The following is a 15,236-nucleotide window of genomic DNA, read 5'->3' as shown; positions in this document are numbered from 1 at the left end:
CTTTTTTAAGTTTGTTTATAGAACAATTAAAAAAAAATATCAATGCAAATGTTTATTTTTCTTAAGCATGTTTAAAAATGTTGTCTCAAAAATGTCCCCACGCTAATTGATAAATGTGTCAGGCATAGATGGAGATAATAATTGTATATCATACGTTTTGAAAGTTATAGATCTGAACTATGAAAGGTGACTATATTAAAAATATCAAGTCACTAAGTAAGTAATTTATTGCACCAACTAAGTTAATGAAAAGGAAATACTTTGGGTTTTTTTCCGGATTTTATCCCGGAAAAGCAGATTATTTTTTCAACAAGTTACTTTTAACAAACTTTTCATAATAAATGTTTTCTCGCTTTTATATGTCTAGTATTATACATATTTTTTTTAAGACTTGGAATCTGGATTTAGAAATATACCCCCCCTCCCCTTTAATAAATTACGCGGATGCAATTTTTTTTAGAAAATAAGAATATTAGGTCATTTCAAGTTGATCATTTGATAATTTATTTTTTAATGTTACGCGTCTTCTGCTTGGCTGACAGTGATTTGTCTATCAGATCACTGAAATAATTTTGTCATGTGACCGTGACGTCATCAATGTTTTTCCATGATTTACATGTCTTGAGCGGTGTGAGAAAACGTCCATTGACAAAAGAATAAAACAGTTTAATAATAGTATTATATATAACATAGTTGGTTAAATTAACTTATTAATTCTATGAGTAAAAAAACTGCATTTTTCTATTACAACATTTACAATGATTTAAGTTTGATTAGTTAATCTTGAACGTCATACATCATGTTTGGTGCGTGAACGTCCAAGGGACGATACACGTCAATGAAAAAAAACATTACATTTTGTGTGACGTCAATGTTAGCTTACATATTATTTAGGCGTGGTTTATTCGTGATAAGAAGCTCGTGTCTGCATGTGCTACTCTTATTGGTTGTTCCTTATTTAGAAGGGATACACGTGGTAGAACTCATCTTTGTTATTCTGTTTGGATAGAAGGACGTTATTTTATATTGTGAAGCAAAATTTTTCGTTAACCGCCGCCTTCTCCACCTCACACGCTTTCAATATATCAATGATCAGGGAATTATTTTAGCTACTGGATATTAATGAAATTTTATTGTCTGGATCTATAAACCAAATTTCATTTATTCCCCCAAGAATTCAGTTGTCTCATCACCACCGTCAGTTCAACTCGTTCGGCAGCCATGATGCGCTGTCAAAGCATTAGGGAGCCATGCTGTGTTCCTTCGAACTGACGGGTGTGTCACTGCCTTGGAAGTTTGCTTCTCATGAATGCTAATAAACTTTTTAGGCAGGGACCGGTCAAAATTTATACACAGCTGAGATGATTCCCAAGGGCCAAAAAATAATTGTATAATCATAAACTTATGTAAATCTATTGAATAAAATTTGGTAGTCTGTATTCTCAATTTTATGTTTAGAAGTACTTGATTTTCCACTGGGTGACATTGACCACAAATCGCCAATGAGACATATTTATTACTTTCACGGTTTTTATCAATGATCTAAATATTTACTTGTTTTACAGTTCAACTCACACACATATTATGTTCTCTACAGATGTCTTTACTTTTGCGGTCAGTCAAAACTTTGATATATCACTATTTAATTAGTATTTCGATAGGCACGTGCATAGTATGAAAGAGATATTCCGGCATACTGTAAAACATGGTATGGTACGATGGTATGGTATGTGGTATGGTATGGTGGCATGGTACGAATATCATCATACCATGGTATGCATGAATGGTACCATGGTATGGTATGATGGTATGGTACAAATTACTATACCATGGTACAAATTTTTATACCATGGTATAACTTAATGGTATGAAGCATGGTTTGGTTTTTCGAAGTAGGAAATTTAAAAAAGTCTATAAACCTATTCTTAAACAGGATTTTATTAATTATCTGTTTTCTTATCTTTCTTTTTTGACCTATGCAAAACAAACCTTTTTTTTATTCAATAAGAAACAGGAACAAGAGTATTTGTTGAAAAAATAAAATGTAAACAAAATATCCATTGGTTCAATTTTTTCAGGACAATTAGAATCAAAACAATTAATTTAGAAAAGAATTGCCCACACACATTCAAAAGCGGGGTTAGTTCTTTTAAGTTAGGATATTGACATACGTTAAGCAAGTTATGAACTTCATAAAGTTGTAAGCAAAAGTTAAAATTGTGGAAATCTTGATTTATTCTTGTCTTCTCCTTGCCACATAGAAAAGCTATCATGTTGAAGAAAAACAGTGTGGTTGCAGGTGATTAGTTGTAGTAAGGAAGAATATAATCTGCCGTGACTAAAACTTTTGTTCAATTAAAGGACTTTTTTATTGCTATATTTTTATTGCTGTACTAGTGTTATTTTGTCCACTGTAATTAATTTTGTCATATTTAACATTTTGGTTATCGTCTGTTAAAGTCATTAAGTCAAATGGCTGTTCTGCTATAAGATTAACATAGCATGTTCTGTAGGTCATGTTGTAAACAATTTTATATGATTTATATGTTTTATTTTTGTAAACAAAGAGTTGGAGAATATTTGGAGATTATTAAGGTCAGTTGGAGAATATTTGGAGATAAAGGTATATAAGAGCCCTCTATTTAAGTGTTAAGGAGAATTGAAGGCGAAAAAAGACCCATACGTAACAATATGAAACTTTAAAAAGGATTTTGTTGTTCTGGACAGATTTTAGCATATCTTGGGAGAACTTGTAGATTCATAGAAGTTGTGTTACATTACCATTCAACTGTATTTAGTTTTGGTATTTTTGTCCGCTCAGACTGTTGCATGGTTTTGTCCACACATATTATTGGACTCTATGCATGGTTTTTGTGTTTGCACAGTATTGGACACTGTTGCTTATTTTGATTCGGAATGTAAAGAAATCCATTTGTGATGTGTGAAAGTGATGTACCGATGAATCTTTGAATGTACATTTTATAACCTGTATAGTATGTTATTAATCCATACTAGATTAGTCAATTTACTTGGATATTTTTTTGGAACAACATGACTAGACAGCATTGGATTATTGGTCGTTAATAAATGTCCGTTATTTCAATGTACCAGACCTGACCTGAAAGTTTTATGTTACTCGACCACCATGGCATTGCCAGCAAATTGTGTCACTTCTGAAAATGTCAATAAAATCATTCTAAGGGTTTTGTTTGAGACATTTTAAACACATAGGGGGGGGGGGGGGGGGGGGGTCCATATAACAAACAAAAATATTCGCCGGTCGTACTAAATGAAAACTATGAAAAAAATAAAAAAATAAAATTTTAACCCTAATTTCCATGAACCATAGATGTTATTACATCTATGCATAAACTAATTGAGCAAGTCTGAATAAAAAAATATTCTATCATGGCAGATATAGGGACATTCTGTATTCATAATATTTGATGGAACATCAGATGAAATTATACATTTTTTTCGTCTAGCATATTAGCATATGATTATAACCCTTTATTAAAGTCTCAACAAAGAAATCTCAAACGAAAAAATGTTGTTCTGAGATGTTGATGTAATTAAAAAGATTTACAATACATGGCATTATTGACCTTGAAATACATTTTAAAGAAACCTATTATCTATATCTGCACAGAAAAAGCTGTCACTCACAGCATGCATTTCGAGTATTATTAAAGGTGAAGCAATCTGGAGCAATACAGCAAATTAGCAACACAAGTGACCATAACAAATTAATAAAAATAATAACTAGAACTGTTGATGGAGAATTGAAATATCAATATATCAATATACACATAAATCATTTTCATATTTGATTATATTAGAATAATGCATCTTAAAATGACCATCTCAAGCTTAATTAGTGTTGGATCCTATGGATGGTTGTTGCATGGGTGATTTATAATAACACAATTTTCTTTGTTGTTGTTTATCCTGACTTTCAAGACATAACTGGATATGATTATATTATTATTATTACATATAGTATACAAAATATTCAAATTTTGCAATTATTTTTAAAAAAAAGAAATAAAGTTGTTTATTAAAATTTCATATAATATAAAAGACACATTCCTTGGTTGATATTGTGTATTCACTTCCTTCATGCACATTGTTTTTATATATAAATGAAGAAAACAAAATACACTCTACAACATGTGCTATCTATCCATGTATCAACTAACATAGCATGGAATTATATTAGTGACAGTTTAATTTGAAAGTATGGTGTTTTCTAATCCACAAAGGAGATGCATTCACCTTTAATTCACATTTTTAGTTGGATTTATTGGCCATAGATTTAGACAGAATATGCAAGTGTCATATTTCAAATAATATAAAAGTTGACCATTGACAGAAGGTTATGCCATCAAACTTTAACTGCATAATATCTAGATTATAATCATAAGATATGCAGTACTTCTCAAAAATCTAAGAATAATTGACAGCCATTTCAACCTATCAGAACGGGATGTTATAAGTATCTATCTTACCTTAACTTAATAGTTACCTGATTATATGTACATAATGTCAAAAAAAAATATCATATTTTAGATTTTTCTCAATTTCCTACTTCAAAAAACCATACCATGCTTCATACCATCAAGTTATACCATGATATAATAATTTGTACCATGGTATAGTAATTCGTACCATGGTATAGTAATTTGTACCATACCATCATACCATACCATGGTACCATTCATGCATACCATGGTATGATGGTATTCGTACCATACCATCATACCATAACACATACCATACCATCGTACCATACCATGTTTTACAGTATGCCAGATATTCCGGACATTAAGCTGTTCTCCGTCTAATTATAGAGTTCAAATGCACATGGATCTTGAGTCATTTAAGGTCTTTCACCTCAAGGATTCCGGGATGATTGACAGGAATAAACTTTGAAAAATAAATAACATAGAGCTATGATAATCCCTTTCTAAATAATGTAAAATAATCATATTTACATCAATCGTTCTTCCTGTTTAATAACGTTGTTTGTTCTGATCACAATATAAATGTAAGCCCTAATTAATTTGAGACAGATGGCGTTTAAATTGTAATGTCATGCACCATGAACCATATTTATTGTTATATTGGGTTTAGTTCATAGAGACAAACAGTTAAGACTTATATATAGACCCACCCGTTTTTCTTGAAGAAAAAAAAAGAAGTTTTCCTTTAGGATTTGAAGGTATGTTTCTTTGAAATATTACGTGTGTCCATTTGGAAAATTATGCACAATTATAAATGATGGTACACACGATCGAACTGTAGTACCAAAAACTATACTTCAACGTATTACGGTGACTGGTATATCATTTTATTCTACTTCACGTTAAAATGCCATATTTTGATTGGCTAAGACGAGGGTGTCAATTTACTCTATCATATGGCTGAGCGGATGACAATTTTTTATAATGTTACCCTCTCGTCTAGACCAATCAGAAATCGATAATTCAAGGAACAATGAATTGAATTTACATCAAGGAATTAAATACAATGCTTAAGTTCTACGTTTTGGCTCAGATTTTATTATCGACTTTTAAAATAAATAAAATAAAACATCTTGCTTGACTTTTGTTGTTTTTTCTAATGTCCGTAACGTTGTTATGAACGTGACGTCATTGAAAATACTTTTAAAATAAAATAATCTGTAAAAAAACAATAATGATAGGACATTCAGTATAATAAATTAAATATCACATAGCTGAGAGGGTGATAGAGCAGATTGATACCCCTCGAAAAGGCATTGTCAACCTTGGCTTCGCCGCGGTTGACAATGTTTTATCGGGGTACCAATTAAGAAATAATTCATGGGGGCTTGAATATATCTAGATTTTACCACGGGTTGGCCCTTTATGACAAATATTTTACCCTGAGCGTTAGCGAGAGGTATAATATCGGCATAAAGGGACAACCCGTGGTAAAATCTAGATATATTCAAGCCCCCATAAATTATTTCGATTCTAATAGGACAAATACGGCAGTTCTTTTGGGTCAAAGCGCTCAAGGTGGAGGCAAATATTTGCCGTTCTCATAAATTAACGTACTATTAAATTGACGTAAAAGCTCGGAGCAAACTGAATTAGTAAAATGTTTTAACTATTTAAAATAACGTATTTAGATAGTTTTGGATGAATTTAAATGATAATGTACTTATATGTCTAACATGTATTAAAAAATTGGCTTATAACACATTTTAGCATCGTTTGTTTACGTTTCCTTGTTGTGATGATTTTTTTATTCACAAGCGTGAATTTTCCCGTAAAATGCTTATATTCTTACGTCATTGTTCTATGACGTCGGGTTCCTCATTCATTGTCAGTCTGAGGAAAATTTAAATTGCAATGATTTTATACATAGGCAATTACTCTCAAAATTTAGACTAAGTGATCATTCCCTAGGCATTGAATTAGGAAGGTACAGAAACATTCCAAGAGCACACAGATTATGTAAAAAATGTGAAGTCTTAGATGACGAATATCATTTCTTTTTGTATTGTGACATTAACATATCTTTGCGTTCTAATCTTTTTGTTTATCTAAAAGACTATATACCATTATTTCAGCATCTTGATGCATTCAATAAACTTAAACACATTCTAAACCCCATCCCTGAACTTGTTTGTCATATTGGAGTCTTCATTAAACAGTCTTTAGAACTGAGGGAGTCAGACCCGTGTCAGGCAAGGGTATGATGGTGTTTTTTTACATACATTTATAATTGAACTCTAATGTTCTATTTTTCCATATATTGTATTGTATTATTTTGTATTTCATTGTATTGCATTGTATAGTATAAAATTATTGTTTCATTGTATTGCTTGACCCTCATGGGTGTAATTTTGCAATAAAGATATTAAAAAACATATGACGTTTGGGTACAATTGGAACAGCTCATGAAATATATTCATATTTTACCACGGGTGTGTACTCAAAGCGTTTGAAGGACGTCATGTTAGAATCTGCTCTATCACCCTCTCAGCTATGTGTTATTTATATAATATTATTCATGTATTAAACCTGATATAGTTCTAAAAGTTCTGAAAGTAAATCGGACAAGAGGAATCATTATAGATGTTGGATTTGTATTTGCTTATTAAATATTCATTAAATGGTCATTACGATCATAAAATTTATGTTGTTTTCGCATTTTGAACGGGTAAATGCTACCAGATATATTAAAAAATAGATTATCAGAATGTGTTTTTGTTCAATCAGTATTGAATGTGAAATAGTGAAATAATCGTTCGCTTTTAGCAGTTACTATGGACCAATTTTATCAAAATATAAAGGTTAGAAACGTTGATAATGAATTATTCACTTGCAAGTGAATAATTGGCCTCATTGGATTCGTATTCAGGTGTCCTTCAATTCTTCCCCTCTAACTAATAAAGGATTCCGCATGATTCACACGAAACGATGATACACATTATCGAGCCCATGACGTGTAAATTATTTATTTCAAACTTTTCTTATAATTTGGATATAAACACGTTTTAGTAAGTTATAAAATAAATAAGAGAATTTGAGTCAAACGGGTTAACATGATGTGAAGGTGAGTTCTTGTCTCGTTTGTCTTTTGCGCAAACAGGTTCTTGTGTAGGTGGCTTCTCGTTTCGTTTGTGTAGGTATGTTCCTGTCTCGTTTATGAAGATGGGAAAGTGTCTCGTTTGGGGTTGTTGTCTCGATCATTGATGGGTTTCTGTATCGTTTCCGTTTGGGGTTGTTGTCTCGTTTATGTAGGATGGTTGGTGTCTCGTTTGCATAGGTGGGATCTTCTCTCGTTTGTGAAGGAATGGTATTGATTTGTTTGTGTAAGATGGTTCCTGACCAGTTTATGTTGGTGGGTTCCTGTCCTATTTTTGTAGGCTGGTTCCTGTCCCGTTTATGTTTATAGGTTCTTGTCCTATTTTTGTATGATAGTTCCTGTCCTCGTTTTGTAGGATGGTTGTTGTCCCGTTTATGTTTGTGGGTTCCTGTCTTTTTTTGTAGGATGGTTCCTGTCCCGTTTATGTTTGTGGGTACCTGTTCTACTTTTGTAGGATGGTTTCTGTTCCGTTTATGTTTGTGGGTTCCTGTCTCGTTTGTGTTTATTTGTGTAACCTATCATTTATATATTTTATGTTGTATAGACCCTGAACGTTAAATAGAACACTTAGCAAACTATCATTTATACGGAATTATTTTCAAATCGTTGCTCTCGTGCAATAATCTTACAAGAAATATGTTGATATGATATGTATGTCATTCCTGCCGTTATTATTTAATTAGAAATGCATGAGTAGTGATATAAATATTTGTGAATAAGATGTAAAATCTGTACATGAAAAAGGTTGGAGGGTGTTCACATCTAGGGTGTTAAAGTGCAAAGTGTTTTTTTCGAACCGACTCGTTTGTTATGTTGTGTTCTAGTGGGAAATTTTCCTTTCAGAGGTAATTCGTTTGTAGAAAGAAAGTGTTTTTAAAATTAACTCCCCCCTTTTCTCTCTCCTTCTCTCTAATCTTAAATTTTTCGGAACCAATTGAGATTTCTTTAATGTTCAAATAAGCTGTGTTTATATATAAGGATTAGAAAGAACTTACGACGATATGTGTAAACGGCTGGAATATACATGAACTATATATAATGACACTTAAAAATGTCAAAAGCCAATGGATCAATATAATACATTGATGACATTGATTGTAACAAATAAATTGTGCGTAAAAGACATTTGAGTAACTAACATTACAAAATGAAAAACTGAGGGGAAAGCCATTTCGATTTTGTCGTAGCGACCTATGCATAAATTTCTGAAAATATGAAGCATCCACATCAGGGGGTTGAGCATATCGATTCGGTTATCGGATATAAAAAAAAAACTTCACATATCCCAAATTTGAAACTATATCCTTACTATATGATTCGACTTGAGAACGCCTACAAGTAAGAGGACATCCATATCCGGAAGTTTCCCGGGTCAAGATGTATAGTTGTTCTTGATTTATATTTTTAAAAGAGGATAGTAAAAGATATAATCAAATTCTGTTTATTTGGTTCATTGAATCAAGTCAATATATTCAAAATTGTATACGGACAAGTAAGTTATGGTATGCACTTGTCCTTTTGGACAATTGGACGAAACCAAATTACTAGAATGGTAAAAGCCTATAGATGATGCGAAATAGCTAGTAGATACAATTGTCTTTTAAAAGGCATGCTATGTGGATAAATTTATTTGTTTTCAAGAGCTAAATTGACAACGCTTGATCACTACAATGGCTACCATCTTTTACGATTAAACTGGAAAAACTCGGTAGTGAATCGGGAAATAATTTCGAGTAGAATCCTCCAAAAACGGAGGTGTGCCTATATTGGCAGAATAGAGACACAGATTGCAATTTGCCCCCCGCACACTTATTTCATACTAGCTGAAGCATGTATTCAACAATTGAATACATTGTTATTGTATCAACAATTTACAAATACAATCTCTTTATGGTAAAATGTACTTTTATGTCGTTATTTTCTTGAAAACACAGATTATGCATATGTAACTGCAGATCACGACCTTGATCATGTTGATAATGCACGTTGTATAACACGTAATAACATTATTTACTATTTACATAACTATCAATGGAGCTAACTGCCATTTCTAATCCAAAAAATAATTTACAAATGGGTAAATATATATACTACATACGTTTTTTTTTAATAAGCAAGTAGGTATAACATTTGACTAAATATTACTGGTTTGGTCTTGCATCGACTTGATCTTAAATCGTTAACACATGTCTTCATTCTAACACTTTTTGCATGAACCCCTGAGGGGTTCATGCTTTGCTTATATATTGGCGAGTTTTTGGATGTGTCTATGGACCCCCGATATCTCTCGGCCAGAAGTCAGAATAAAATTCTCGGAACGTCTCGAAAGTTTCGGTCATTCATACAGGTCTTAACAGGTTGTTGGCTACGTCTTGATCCCTTGATGGCCCTTGACGACGCAATTATATTTGTTTTAAAACGACCACTGTACACTGTGTGTATCTGGGTCAATTATAACGTGGTATTTTATGTTGTTTCAATAACATGTGAACTAATTATGTTTGAAGATTTAACCACGGGATACTGAGTGTGTATTTCATTATAGACTTACGGGAGAGAAGAATCTGGTAAAAAAATTGATATTAGATCGGGAAACAGAGAGATAATATTCTTATCAAAAGTATTTCATTCAATCGGAATTGAAGAAATATATACAAAATATATACTGTATTTATTTTTCTGAAGAAACTAACAATGATTAAAATCAGAATATTTTCAGAATTGCAATTAAGAAATAAGTATTTTATATTACAAGATACTCTGCTTTGGTATTTTTAAACATTCATTTGTAAAGGAAACATAAAAATTAAAATCTAAATAAATTCTTGCATCCTACAAAAAAAAATGTTTATGAATTAATTGGAAATCTATTTCATACCATTTTAGTATTTAGGTTTTATAAGTAATTACTATTTTTTTGTGTATTGTAATATATCCATAAAACGGAAAGTAAGATAGATTTAGTAAATATTTACATTTTAAACAGTCGTGAATAAAAACACGTGTGTGTGTGTTTTCAATTCATAAAGCATGATTTTAAATCCTTGCATTTCACAACTTTACAACAATCTCAACAAAATTAAATAAAAAACATAATGTTGATTATTTTATAGCGTTTTAGTATGGATTTAGAAGTCTTTGCTTATATTTTGTATAGTAATATATTCACATATAATAGTGGAATGTTAGAATGTAATAGTAGATGCATTCGATAAATAAACTGTCCATCCGTAAATACTTGACGTTCGTGTTTATTGATGTTTTAATGTTCAAAAGAATTTGAAAAAAAATATATACTAACAGGTACGTTAGATTTTTATAAAATTTAAATTCAATTTTTGTTTGTTTGTTTTAATAGTTTAACCGTATAGCATCTACCTAGTTGTACTATATGGTACGGTTATGAAAATTGTATTCATGGTGTTGACCAACTATATATCCTACAACTCTTGATTTACTTACATTTTAGATCACATTTCCAAAGCACTCTATCGATTTGCGTTCTAAAAAATTCCGGATAAATGTCAATGAATCAGGAGTCACAACATTTAATGTAGGCCGTTTGACATTCGAATTCAATTAGATTAAGATATGTGATGATGCAAATGCGTATTCTTTTCCTGAGTATCAGTGAGATGATTTCTATTTACTATTTCGTGTGCTAAGATACTACTTGCATGCAATACTATTAAATGCACTCGTGAAAGATTATTTTCGTTTTTGTCATCCAAATTCAGGACACGGCAGAAAGAGCTTCACCTGTGACTTTCAAGCACGGTCATCATTTCTAACGGTATTCTGACCTCGAGTTGTTTCTCTTTTGTTTCTTTTTGAGTCACTGTCCTATTATTAACTTTGACCTTTTCGAAAAGCTAAGGATTATCTACCCAAGGAATATATTCCTTAAATTTGTAATGTATTTAGCCTTTTAACTTTTTTCATTCGAGCGTCACTGCTGCTTTTTTTGTATCTACTGAACTCTTGTCTGGCGTACATCACTTTTATTTTGGTATCTTTTTATATCTACATACCTTTTTATATAAATTGGTTATTTTGAAATTTGAGATGTTTTATGAGACCAAAATAAGTCTCTTCATAAGAGGTTCCAATAAATTGCATGTCACAGGTTTCACCGCATACAACATCTACCATGTGTAAAGACAGCTTCAAATACGAGTTGAGAATACAAAGGCATTCATGTAGGAAACAAAATATAAAGATATGATAGATAAAATAAATGCATCCAGAATTCCGCATTATAAAGCAAACTGAGTAGGTTTGTGCAATTTGCATAAGTCATCCGGTTAGTAGAAATTAGGATTTGCCAAAGGGTTATAATCGGAAAAATTATGTACATTACTAAGTGAAAAATAAAATAGTCGAGTTTTAAAATTACGATTCAAATAGAAGCTGTAAAAATATACTTTCAACTGGCTTCTTATATTCACAGTCAATTATTACAATTCAAAAGCAAACAAAAATTCAGCAACAATATTTATGGTGACCCGGCAGTCAGCGGTCTTAGGTTCATGTATTGCTTTTCTTTTTTTAAAGAAAACAACTTGTTTTATCCATTATTTTATACTTAACTCTTTCGAGAACTATAGATTGTACCACTGCACTGCACCGATAATTAGAATACGATATTCCTGAATTGAAGAGAAATTGAAATTTGAAACGTGAGTCTTGCTGTGAAGGATATTTATGTATTTATGTATCGTTTTGTATACTTTTGAAACAGACGGACGTACGCATCCCCTAAATTACTTTATATAAAACGGGAGTATAAACATACTGTGATTGATAACTGGAAGCTTCATTTAAAATAGGAGAAGTCAGTGCAATGTAGAGTCAGGACAAGTAATGTATCCCTGAGTTCGATATCTAGTTTTAGTGGGGCTTTGATTTTCTCAATCACTGCATTGTTTACTGAACCATTGTTTTCTAATGAAGATGTACAATGTATTTACTTTTTAAAAAGCATAATCGATTCACAGGATCATAGAATTAAACGATCAGTCAAATAGTATATGACTTAAAAAAACCATAAAAGACTAAAAAAGGCCAGATACTCCTGGCTTGTGGTTGGCGCAAAAATGTGGCGGGTTTAACTCGTTTTATGAGACCGGCCTCAACCCTCCCCTTTACCTCTAGCCAATGAAGAATAAAGAAACATGAAACATTTGCCAATGGACGTTAGAAAAAACAGCGATCAATTCAGTTATAATTAAGTTTTACCCCAGATTTCCTGTTTTTCGTAAAATGTATTATAAGATTTTAAATCTACTTTTATTTTTCATTTGTAGAACAATTCAAAAAGATACAAGGCATAATGGTAAGAAAATATTGGAGTATAAAGACAATTTGTGTAGTGGTTGGGATTTTACATGTCATTTTCATCTTCAGGACATTTCAAACTAACGACAGATTCATTCATTTGTTTAGTGAAGGAAAGATTTTAACAAACGTTAATAAGTTACAGCTTCAAGAACAAGAAAAAACATCCGCAATGTCAAAAGAAAAATCCTTTTTGACTTTGTTTACTTCGTGGGATCCAGACAAAGACAAATACCTCTGTCGAAACAATACAATACATAACTGGAATGGGTTACATGAAAATATTACATGTATTTTATTTACAAACGACTTCGATTTGTCTCGCCGAGTTTCGTCAATGGGTTGGAAAGTTCTACCGGTGACAAAGGTTGGTGCAAAAGGAGTGCCTGTTTTAAAGGATATGTTCTATGCCAGCTTTGCTGCCCATGATTCGGAGTTCTATGCATATGCAAACGGTGACATTCTTTTTACAAACGATTTAATCGACACTATAAAAGCTGTAAATCGGTCAAATATCGGAGATGCCGAAGACTTACTTTTTATAGGAAAACGTTATGATGTGCGGCATGTCAGTGCTGATGAGGCAACAGATTTTGACAGACTGAAAGATACAGTAATAGACAGGGGACAGCTACATAATGCTTGGGCGATGGATTATTTTATTATGAGAAAATCTTATCCACTTCAGGATTATCCTGATCTGGTGATCGGAAGACCGCTTGTCGACACATATCTCGTATCAGAGGCTGTGAACCGTCCACGTAGTCACGTGGTTGACATTACGAAAACGTCACCAACTGTCCACCAGGTGACGCTTTCTGGTTCAGCAGGCATTAGAGAAGGGATGTCTAAATTGGATAATCTCTATAATTTCAAAGTGCTTGAGAATGAGACATGGAATCAATTTAGTGGGTTGACTGTATGTGCTCCATTTATTACAACTTTAAGCAGTAACATGAAAATCATGATTAAAAACAGAGGATCCGAAGGCATTTTTAAAAGATGCCGCATAACAAATAAACATGACAAGAAACAGCAGAAACATAATAAAGTATTAACTAAACTTCGCAAACAACTGAAAGACTTAAATTCAAGGAAAAGAAACAACTATGATTAATGGTGTTGAATATTGTAGACTATGTAAAACAAGTGTTCCTTGTTGAAAAATCGTGATAATATTCTGCAGGGGAAATATCATATTTGATCAAAATGAAGACATAGCCATTTTTCTATGAGTATAATCAGAAGTCCATTAGTAGATGGCTAGTAATGGACTTCTGGTTAAATTGACAACATAAATAAGAACATCGTATTTACAAACTAGTGTCAACTAAAATAAACGATTATATATTTCTGAAAGTAACTCCACATGTTCTAGTTTCAAGATTAAAAAAAAATATGAGAGAAATGTAAAGTTATTGGAATTTTAATGCGCGTACCCATGGTACCTCTCACCAAAATGTATCAATTTTAGAAATTATAAACGTTTCATATTGTGTGCTAGAAGTTTTCTCCGCTGGAATTAACGTGATGCCATACTTTGTTTTTTAAAATAGATTATAGAGTAGCTAATTTGAGAGCAGTGGTGTAGTGGTTAGTGCATCAGACTACTAACACAAGGGTTCCTGGGAGAAAACTTTAGGGACTGAAGTTTCGGCTCTCCTTTGACACCATTTGCGAGTATGGCCTTGTGGAACGATGAAAGTCCGTCGGCCATACTCGCAAACATTGCATTGCAAGAATCCCAAATATTATTATGATTTTTAGAACCACTAAAATGAGGTCACGGACAATGTTCATGTGACAGACAAAAACTACATAACAAACCATCTTTATTAACAAGGTTTGAAACATTCAGCTTTTCTATCTCTAAAAGTGTGAGGCAATATTACAGATAGTTTACGCCGCAGCAGGAATGTTTCTCTTAAAATGCATCTTTTTTTACAAGAGAGACAAAAAATTGTAAAAATCATACTACAATAAGCAGAGGCTTAAAAAAATGCACTTTTGTAGTACGACATTTACAATGATCAGATTAAATAGTCATAATTTAATTTTGGATGTAACGCGTCTTCTGATTGGCTGACGTTATTTTGCTATGATCCCATAGACATAATTAAGTCATGTGACCGTGACGTCATTAAGTTTTTCATGGTATTCTACGGTTTAAAATGGAATTTTGAATTAAATTATAAGAAATGACCGTAATATTTTTTCTGTCTATTCGAAATAACAAAACAAAAAATGTGGTGCACACTGTTAAATAACCCGCTACGCGC

This window comes from Mytilus trossulus, chromosome 11 (assembly GCF_036588685.1).
Source record: "Mytilus trossulus isolate FHL-02 chromosome 11, PNRI_Mtr1.1.1.hap1, whole genome shotgun sequence".
Taxonomy (NCBI): Eukaryota; Metazoa; Mollusca; class Bivalvia; order Mytilida; family Mytilidae; genus Mytilus; species Mytilus trossulus.
Note: the sequence above shows the minus strand (reverse complement) of the source record.